The following is a 10,984-nucleotide window of genomic DNA, read 5'->3' as shown; positions in this document are numbered from 1 at the left end:
TTTTTTTTTTGAGTCAGGGTTTTGTTCTGTTGCCCAGGCTGGAGTGCAGTGGTGTAATCATAGGTCACTGCAGCCTCAATCTCCTGGGCTCAAGTAATCCTCTCACCTCAGCCTCCTGAGTAGCTGGGACTATAGGGACATGCCACCACACCCAGCTTATTTATTTATTTTATTTTTTTAAATTTTAGAGACGGGGTTTCACCATGTTGGTCAGGCTGGTCTTGAACTCCTGACCTTGTGATCCACCCATCTCGGCCTCCCAAAGTTCTGGGATTACAGGCTTCAGCCACTGCACCTGGCTGATTTATTTTATTTTATTTTTGTAGACACGGCACCAGGTCTTGCTCTGCTGTCCAGGCTGGTCTTGAATTCCTGAGCTCAAGCGATCCTCCTGCCTCAGCCTCCCAAAATGCTGGGATTACAGGTGTGAGCCACCTCTACTGACCTAATTCTTTAATGTTTCATAAAATAATTTAGCAGCCAGGGGCAGTGGTTCACACCTGTAACCCCAGCACTTTGGGAGGCTGAGGCGGGCGATCAACTGAGGTCAGGAGTTCGAGACCAGCCTGGCCAACATGGCCCCCGTCTGTACCAAAAATACAAACAAAATGTAGCCAGGCTGTTAAAACACGCACTCTGAATGAAAAGACCCCCAGACAGGCTTTGTGTGAGCAACATGGCTGTTGATTCACCTGGGTGCAGGCGGGCTGAGGCCAAAAAGGGCGTCAGCAAAGGGCAGCGGTGGGATAGGAGTTGGTTTTATAGGTTTGGGGTGGGCAGTGGAAAGTTACAGAAGTTACAGTTGGCAGTTTTTTGTAAGCTGGGAGGGGGTCGTAGGTTTGCAAGCTGGGAGGGGGTCACAGGTGCGGCGATGAGGTTGGCCAAGATCGGTTACAGAGTCCAGTGGCCTGATCCATTAGGGCGGGAATAAGCAACAATAGAGAATGTCTCAAAGTTAAGCAGGTGCCGCAGGGCTTGATCATTTCTTCGGTCCTCCAGTTACTTTAGATTTTCCAGGAACTCATCTAGAGTGTCCGTGCAGGTCACAGAGGTTAACATCGTGTCCATGGCACTGTCAGTCAGCCTAAAGGACCTTACATGGGCATGGTGGTGGGCGCCTGTAATCCCAGCTACTCGGGAGGCTGAAGCAGGAGAATCACTTGAACCCGGGAGGCAGAGGTTACAGTGAGCCAAGATTGAACCACTGCATGCCAGCCTGAGTGACAGACCGAGACTCCGTCTCAAAAAAAAAAAAAAAAGAATTTAGCTGAATTTTATATTTCATTTCTAACTATTTCATCATTAAAGCTTTGACGAGCCGGGTGCCGTGGCTCACGCCTGTAATCCCAGCACTTTGGGAGGCCGAGGCGGGTGGATCATGAGGTCAAGAGATCGAGACCATCCTGATCAACATGGTGAAACCCCGTCTCTACTAAAAATACAAAAAATTAGCTGGGCATGGTGGCGCATGCCTGTAATCCCAGCTGCTCAGGAGGCTGAGGCAGGAGAATTGCCTGAACCCAGGAGGCGGAGGTTGCGGTGAGCCGAGATCACGCCATTGCACTCCAGCCTGGGTAACAAGAGTGAAACTCTGTCTCAAAAAAAAAAAAAAAAAAAGCTTTGATGAGAATACAGGTGCATACCAAGTGCTAGGGAGGTGGAGTCACTGCTGCCTGTTTAATAAGGAAAAGCTGGACGCTCCCTAGGTGACCATCAGAAGAGGTATGGCTGACATGGTGTGGAGAAGCCTTCTGTGACTTTGCTGCATAGCAGCGGACTCCTGCTCTCCTGCTGGGCTTCCTGAGTGCACTGGGTGTGAGCCTGGAGCCTAAGGACCATGTCCCTCCCGTGCTGAGACATGAGACAGTCTCCACGGCTGCGCTGTCTCTGGGCCCTTGCAGGATCCCTGCATCCAGGCATGCCTGAGCACCAGGGCTTTCCATTAAATAAGTGAGCAAAATGGAGCCGGGCACAGTGGCTCACTCCTGTAATCCCAGTACTTTGGGAGGCTGAGGCGGGTGGATCGCCTGTGGTCAGGAGTTCGAGACCAGTCTGGCCAAAATGGTAAAACCCTGTCTCTACTAAAAATACAAAAATTAGCTGGGCGTGGTGGCGTGCGCCTGGAGTCCTAGCTACTCGGGCTTAGGTCCACTGAATACAGGTCTATCATTTGAAAAAGTCCTGACTAATTAGGAGATTTCCCCGGGACAGTCTCTGTCATCCAGATACAATTCTAATAGCATTCCTTTCCACACTCCCCAGGTCCTGACTGGGAAGGTCAATCGCTTGGTCGCCTTGTGGGTAAGGCACTTGCAGCCTCAGGCAAGAAAAAAATGCCTGGGTTTCCTCATCTGTCACGGAGAGGTAACAGTGATTTCCCCGGAGTCCCTGAAGCCACGCTTGGCACAAAGCTTGCACTGATAACAAAACTGCTAGATTTTTAAAATATTTCATCATAGGCCAGGCATAGTGGCTTACACCTGTAACCCCAGCTACTCAGGAGGCTAAGGCAGGAGGATCACTTGAGCTAAGGAGTTCAACACCAGCCTGGGCAATAGAGTGAAACCCTGACTCTAAAAAAAGAAAAAAGTGGCACATGTCCAAATATCAGCTGTGTAATTAAGGAAAAGCTTTTGTTGTTGTTGTTTTTCTTTTTCAAAGAGAGATGGGCAGGTGGGGCGGTGTCTCACTGTGTTGTCCAGGCTAAATTTGAACTCCAGGACTCAAGAGATCCTCACACGGGGATCCTCCAGCCTCAGTCTCCTTTGGTTTCATGAGTTCTAGTAACCCCACTGGGGTTCTGGACTTGGTGAAAACTGATGAAAGCTGTGGTTCCTCCTCCCACTCACAAGATGGGGGGACTCAGACACAGGTAGGGATGGTGGACTGGGCTCAGCCGCCCCGGCCAGACAGTTGGCTTGTCAGCCAACACTACTGAGCAGACTCACTGATTAGCTTATTCAACAAACAGGCTCTTGGAACTGTTCTGCAACCCAGAGCTGAGTAGGCAGGGGAGGCTTCCTGGAGGAGGCTACTTGAAATAAGGAATTGCCTGCATCCCCCCTCATTGGTCAAGCCCCGTTGGATCGGTGCACAAATGCCCTGACCCCCTCCTCACTGCTCCATCACACCTCCCAGGCCCAGCTGCAGCTCCCTGCAGCCTGAGGGATCCTCCCCAAACCAAAGGGGAGGGGACTTGGTGCAGCCCAGGATGGGATGAATCACGGTAGCAGGTAGCATCCCCAGGGCCACCTGGACCCTGTTTCCTTACTGCCCTTCCCGGCTGCCCATGCCAGACTAAAACCCCTCCCCTGGCCAGGCAGGGTGGCTCATGCCTGTAATGCCAGCACTTTGGGAGGCAAGGTGGGTGGATCACCTGAAGTCAGGAGTTCAAGGCCAGCTTGGCCAACATGGTGAAACCCCATCTTTACTAAAAATACACAAATTAGTCAGGCATGGCATCTTGTGCCTGTAATTCCAGCTATTCAAGCGGCTGAGTCGGGAGAATCGCTTGAACCCAGGAGACAGAGGTTGCAGTGAGACGGAGATTGCATCATCGCACTTCAGCCTGGGTGACAGAGCAAGACTCCGTCTCAAAATAATCATAAAAACTCCTTCTCTGTCTCTAGGCCGGACCCCTTTCTGTGCCACTGGGAACCTTGTGTTCAGGCTGCCAGGCCCTAGCACCTGCTGTTCGCTCTGCCTGGGGTGCCCCTCTCAGGAGTCTGTGGCCTCATTTCAGCTGTCACCTGGCTAAAGGAGCTCCCCCTGGCTCTCTGGGCCCTGGGCACCGGCCAGATGGAAGGTTCTTCTTTGTCCGCTCACAGGGTGGGGCTTGCCTGTCCCTGCTGGGAGGGCAGTCCTGTGGGTGCCCATAAATGCGGATAACTAAGTAGAGGAAGAGTTAAGCAGGCAGAGGGTGGGGCCAGGGAGTGCTGGGGTTGCCGTGAGTGCGGCCCTCCTGCTGCTCGGGGGCTGGGCAGGGCTGGGGCAGGAAGCGGTGATTCATCCCGGGCTGCCTAGGGTGCTCGGGACACTGGGGTTGGGGGGGTGGGAGACCAGGGGTGGCCCATCCAGCTCCCGGCTCGTCCTGGGGGAGTCCTGGCAGGAAGTAGGACGCAGGGAGCAGGATGGGCAGGGGGGATGCCACGCGCCCGCCCTTTCCTCGCCCCTCCATGCACCCTCACTCTGGATTCGGCCGAGTGGTCTCGAGTGCATCCTGCCCCTGGGGGATGGGAAGAGTCCCGCGGGTTCGGGGTGGGATGAGCGAGCCGCAGTGTTGTGGAGCTGGGGGCGCCGCCCCGCAGCGCAGCGCCTCCTCTGGACGACGTCCCCCGCAGTGCCGCAGGGCCTGGGTCTCCCCAGTCCCGCTTCGCCTGCGCCCGTCTTGTTTTCCAGGACCACCTTCGGGGCTGTGCTAGATCAGTAGCTGCAGCTTGCAGAGAAGTGAGTCGGAAGGGGAAACTGAGACCCGAGGGCCGGCCCCGCTCGCACAGTGCAGACCAGTCCCGAGGGTGACAGCGGCACGTGCGCCAGCGCGACCCCTTCGCACACGCCCCGCCTCGCCAGGTCCCGGCGTCCGCACGACCACTTTCCGGGCGCCAGGGGGGAAGGGGCCGGGAGAGCGAGCCCCGCAGCAGGGCTGGAGCATGGGCGGGGCGCGGCTTATCGGCCCCAGGGTGGGAGAGAGTTTGCAGGGGCGGGGGTGTCCCCTAGTGGGACCCTGCTGAGCGCTCTCGAGGAGACGCAAGGCCCTGGCACGTGCCGGCGGGGTCCGGCCTCAGTATCCCCATCCGCGCAGGGAAGGCGGGCCGCGGCCTGGAGCCCGACCCCAGCGCCCAGCGCGGCCCGACACCGCCCCCTGGCGGCCGCGGACGTCACTGCGACCCGCGGCCTCCCCGGTGCGGGGCAAGGTACCCCAGACTCCGGCGCCCCCGGCTGCGGGGGCGAGAACGTCCGAGCGCCCTGGCCCCGGCGGCGGGGTCCGTGGGCTGAGTACCCACCCGCTCGCCCCTCGCCCCGCGGCCTCGGCGGGCCCTCGCCCACCCAGGTCTCCACCTTCCCCCGGGTGAAATGGCCACAGTCCCGCCACCCGCGCCACTGCCACTCGCCGGCGCCCGGCTGGGACGACCGGAGGTCCCCGCGGGGCGGGCGGGGCAGGTGGCCCGGCGGGCCCCTTCCGGGTTCCCCTCCCCCAGCCGGAGTTCGCGGACCGCGCTAGGCGCAGGGAGTGGGCTCTGCGCGCCTCCGCTTCCCGGCCTTCCCAGCGGGCACGAGCGCCGCCCCCCGCCCTGTCGGGAGACGCCCCGAGGTCCCAGGCTCTACCTCCGCCCGCCCCCGGCCCGCGGCCCGCGCGTGACAGTGGCCCCGGGTCCGAGCCTGTGCACTGCCCCATCTCTCTCGGAGAGCGACCCCGCGCTCCTGTCCCCTCCACCCAGCCCAGCCTGCCCGCGCGTCCCAGATCACTTCCCTCGCCTCCCCAGGCGCGTCTGCCTGGCTGCGGCTTCCACATCCCCCAAGCCCACTTCACAGGTGCAGACGCTGAGGCCCGAGCGGCCGAGGAGCTGGCTGCAGGGCAGCGTGCGGGTGGTGTGGGGAGGGACTCGGCCTGGCCTTGCATTGCAGCTCCCATCCCTGCTGCGCCACCCCAGGCCTGTCATCTGTCCCCACCCAGGAACCCCCAGGACATGGTCAGCAGAATCCATTGAGGGTCCAGTGCTGTCCAGACGGAGGCATCAGGATTCCCAGGAGCCACCCCTCACTCTGTCACCCTGTGTCCGTAAGTCCAGCAGGGAGCTGAGGGCCTGGAGGGGTGCGGAGGCCCTGCCAGGAGATGCTAAAGTCATGCCCTTGCCTCAATGCCCTGTGTGAAGGGAGCAGAGGGCTGGACTGGGAGGGGCTTTGTGGCCCCAGACGGGTAGTGATTGGGTAAACTGCCCACCTTTCAAAAGTGATGGACAGGGAGGGGAAAGAGGGTGGAGGGTGGAGAGGCTGCAGGTTATGCCAGTGACCCCTGAGAGACAAGGAGACCCCCACAGTGTGTCAGTTCTCTTTTGTTGTGCAACAAACAACCCTGCCAGGATGGCTTTAAACAGCAATGCTGTAGTATTGCTCACGGTTCTCTGGATTGACTGGGCGGCTCTTCTTCATGTCGTGTCCAGTGGGATCACGCTACAGCTGTAGGTATTTGGAGCCCCAATTGGAGTGAAATATCCAAGGGGCTTCACCCGCACGGCTACAGTTGGTGCTGCTCGTCAGTGGGTCGCTCAGCGGCCGCCAGCGTGGGCTGCCACCCCGCTTCAGTGCTCCTTTGCTCAGCTTCTCCACGTGGCTAACGGTCTTCCTCACGGCATGGCAAGACAAGCCCCAGTGTGCAAGAGCTCATGAAACCTCAGCTCCCATCATCCTTTTTTTTTTTTTTTTTTTTTTTTTTAAAGAGACGGGGGTTTCACCATGTTGGCCAGGCTGGTCTTGAACTCCTGACCTCAGGTGATCCGCCCGCCTTGGCCTCCCAAAGTGCTGAGATTACAGGCATGAGCCACTGCACCCGAACTGCCATCATCCTTTCTAATACCTCGTTCACCAAAACAAGCCCAACGTCCACGTGGAATGAGACTCACAAAGGCATGAATCCCAGGAGGCCTGGTGTATTATTTCAGGCATGGCAGCTTAGCACAGTGATGGGGAGGCAGTGGCGGCAGATCGCAGAGAGCAGATCTTCCAGGGAACAGAACAAGCAGGGAAGTCTCCCGGAGGAGGATGGGACTGGCTAAGGAGGGGCTGGGAACTCTGTTCCTTCTCCTGAAGCTCTAAATCCTCCAGGCCCTGGGGAGGTTGGAGGATCACCAATCACTAAATCAAGATACAAACACTCAAGGCTCAAACTCCTGAACTCAAGGGGGATCACCTGAGTTCAGGGGTTTGAGACCAGCCCGGGAAATACACTGAGACCTTATCTCTACACAAAATAAAAATTAGAAAATTAGGCCGGGCACGGGTATAATCCCAGCACTTTGGGAGGCCGAGGTGGGTGGATCACCTGAGGTCAGGAGTTCAAGACCAGCCTGACCAACATGGAGAAACCCTGACTCTACTAAAAATACAAAATTAGCTGGGCATGGTGTAATCCCAGCTACTCAGGAGGCTGAGGCAGGAGAATTGCCTGAACCTGGGAGGCAGAGGTTGCAGTGAGCCAAGATCGTGACATTGCACTCTAGCCTGGGCAACAAGAGTGAAACTCTGCCTTAAAAAAAAAAAAAAAAAAAAAAAAAAATTTAGCCAGGCATAGCTGGGCACAGTGGCTCATGCCTGTAATCCCAGCACTTTGGGAAGCTGAGACAGGCGGATCACCTGAGGTCAGGAGTTCAAGGCCAGCCTGGCCAACAGGGTGAAATCTCATCTCTACTAAAAATACAAATATTAGCTGGGCATGATGGTGGGTGTCTATAATCTCAGCTACTGGGGAGGCTGAGGAGAATCACTTGAACCTGGGAGGCAGAGGTTGCAGTGAGCCAAGATCACACCATTGCACTCCAGCCTGGGAGACAAGAGTGAAACTGCATCTCAACAACAACAAAAAAATTAGCAGGGCATGATGGCGCCTGCCTGTGTCCCAGATACTCAGGAGGCTGAGGTGGGAGGATCACCTGAGCCTGGGAGGTCAAGGTTGCAGTGAGCAGTGGTCGTGCAAGGCCCTGTCTCACTGAAAAAAAGGGGAAAATCCAACCATACAGACTGTTGACAAGAACGTGGAGGCATGGGAACTCATACACCCCCCACCGTGGGAATGCAAAATGATGCCAGACTTTGGAGAGGTTTGGCCGTTTCGTAAATTCATTGTAGGAACCAGCAGTTCCACTCCTAGGTATGCGCCCAGTACATGAAAACGATATTCTTTTTTTTCCTTAGGGACAGGATCTCACTGTCACCCAGGTGAGAGTCCAGTTCCATGATCACAGCCCACTGCAGCCTCAACCTCCAAGGCTCACGCAGTCCTCCCACCTCAGCCTCTCAAGTAGCTGGGACTACAGGAAGCAAAACAACCACCAGTTGATTTTTTAATTACTTGGGTTTTTTTGTGGAGACAGGGTCTCCCTATGTTGCCCTGGCTGTTCTCGAAGTAGGCTCCAGCAATCTTCCTGCCTTAGCCTCCCAAAATGCTGGGATTACAACCGTGAGCCCCCATGCCTGGCCTGAAAACATCTCTAATACAAAGATTTGCGGGTTTGGTTTTTTGTGGTTTTTTCTTTGAGATGGAGGTTCACTCTTGTTGCCCATGCTGGAGTACAATAACACAATCTCACGACAACCTCCACCTCCCGGGTTCATGTGATTCTCCCACCTCAGCCTCCCAAGTAGCCGGGATTACAGGCATGCTCCACCACGCCCGGCTAATTTTGTATTTTTTAGTAGAGATGGGATTTCTCCATGTTGGTCAGGCTGGTCTCGAACTCCTGACCTCAGGTTATCCACCCGCCTTGGCCTCCCAAAGTGCTGGGATTACAGGCGTGAGCCACCTCACCCAGCCCTCACAAAGATTTGTATGTGAACATTCTGTGAGATAAAGCAGGATGTGTAGAAAGCCTTTCAGCATGCGCAGAAAGCCATGTATGCTTATCCCTGTTTGCAGCATAATTTTTTTTCCCTCAAGACGGGGTCTCACTCTGTCTCCCAGGCTGGAGTACAGTGGCATGATCTCGGCTCACTGTAACCTCCGCTTCCCAGGTTCGAGTGATTCTCCTGCCTCAACCTCCTGAGTAGCTGGGATTACAGGCTCAAGCCACCACACCTGGCTAATTTTTGTATTTTTAGTAGAGAAGAGGTTTCAACATGTTGGTCAGGCTGGTCTTGAACTCCTGACCTTTTGATCCACCTGCCTTGGCATCCCAAGGTGCTGGGATTACAAGCATGAGCCACCATGCCCAGCCATCAAACTCATTCTTTAAAAGCTTGCATTTTAGGGCCAGGTGCGGTGGCTCACTCCTATAGTCTCAGCACTCTAGGTGGCCAAGGCAGGTAGATCACAAGGTCAAGAAATCAAGCACATCCTGGCCAACATGATGAAACTTCATCTCTACTAAAAGCACAAAAATTAGCCAGGCATGGTGGCGAGTGCCTGTAATCCTAGCTACTTGGGAGGCTAAGGCAGGAGAATCACTTGAACCCGGGAGGTGGAGGTTGCAGTGAGCCAAGATGGCCGTCTCGACTAGACCAGCCAGAGCAACATGGCAAAACCTCATCTCTACAAAAATTTTAAAAATTAGCCAAGCATGCCAGGCATGGTGGCTCACACCTGTAATCCCAGCACTTTGGGAGACCAAGGTGGGCGGATCACCTGAGGTCAGGAGTTCAAGACCAGCCTGACCCAACATGGAGAAACCCTCATCTCTACTAAAAATATAAAAATTCGCCAGGTGAGGTGGCACATGCCTGTAATCCCAGCTAGTCCGGAGGCTGAGACAGGAGAATCGCTTGAACCCAGCAGGCAGAGGTTGTGGTGAGCTGAGATCAAGCCATTGCACTCCAGCCTGGGTAACAAGAGGGAAACTCCGTCTCAAAAAAAAAAAAAAAAAAATTAGCCAAACATAGTGGCACCTGCCTGTGGTCCCAGCTACTCAGAAGGCTGAGGAGAGAGGACTGCTTGAGCCCAGGAGTTTGAGGCTGCAGTGAGCTATGATCATACCACTGCACTCCAGCCTGGGTCACAGAGGGAGACTCTGTCTCAAAAACAGAAAAAAAGGCTGGGCTCAGTGACTCATGCCTGTAATCCCAGCACTTTGGGAGGCCAAGGTGTGCAGATCACCTGTAGTCAGGAGTTTGAGACCAACCTGACCAACATTGCGAAAACCCATCTCTACTAAAAATACAAAAATTAGTCTGGCATGGTGGTGCACACCTGTGGTCCCAGCTACTCAGGAGGCTGAGGCAGGAGAATCGCATGAACCCAGGAGGCGGAGGTTGCAGCAAACCAAGCTAGTGCCACTGCACTCCACCCTGGGTGATGGAAGGAGACCCCATCCACCTCCAAAAAAAAGAAAAGTAAAAATAAAAAATGGTTCAGAGAAGTGGCTCATGTAATCCTAGCACCTTGGGAGGCCAAGGCAGGTGGATCACCTGAGGTCAGGAGTTGTGGACCAGCCTGGCCAACATAGCAAAACCCCATCTCTACTAAAAAATACAAAAAAAGTAGGCCAGGCACGGTGGCTCATGCCTATAATCTCGGCACTTCGGGAGGCTGAGGTGGGCAAATCATGAGGTCAGGAGTTCAAGACCAGCTTGGCCAACATGGTGAAACCCCGTCTCTACTAAAAATACAAAAATTAGCCTGGTGTGGTGGCACGCATCTGTAATTCCAGCTACTTTGGAGGCTGAGGCAGGAGAATTGCTTGAACCTGGGAGGTGGAGGCTGCAGTGAGCCGAGATGGTGACACTGCACTCCAGCCTGAGTGACAGAGCAAGACTCCATCTCCGGGGGGGAAAAACAAAAAACAAACCAAATACAAAAGTTAGCTGGGTGTGGTGGTGGGCGAAAGAGCAAAACTTGTCTCAACAACAAACACAGAGAAGGAAAAGAGAAAGAAAAAGGCTGAGATTGGGTTAAGCCTTGAGATGGGCTGTGGCTCAGCTGAGACCAGGCATCAATGGAAGCAGCCCTGAACCTTCCCAATTTCAGCCCCCAAACCCTTGAGGCCTCCAAGGGGCCCCCGGCCCTGGGTTGCTGCTTCGTGTTTCTTAGGTTGCAAACCCCACACGGTTAGGTGAGCCTGGATGTGTGGCGCCTTCTGAGTTGTTTACAGAAAACTCTCCGTGAGGGAACGAGGCCTGTTTTCAATGATAAATGCCCCAAATCACAAGTAGTTCAAACCCCCCCCCCCCAGTCTGCATTCTCCCAAACTGGGGAAATCTGCTTATTTCCAATAACAAGCTCCAGGCCCAGGGGAGGCCCGCCCAGCTGCGCAGGTGAAGCTGCAATTAGTGCAAAGCA

Source organism: Cebus imitator, unplaced genomic scaffold (genome assembly GCF_001604975.1).
Source record: "Cebus imitator isolate Cc_AM_T3 unplaced genomic scaffold, Cebus_imitator-1.0 Scaffold52, whole genome shotgun sequence".
Classification (NCBI taxonomy): Eukaryota; Metazoa; Chordata; class Mammalia; order Primates; family Cebidae; genus Cebus; species Cebus imitator.
The sequence above is the reverse complement of the archived record's forward strand: the minus strand, read 5'-3'. Positions refer to the sequence as shown.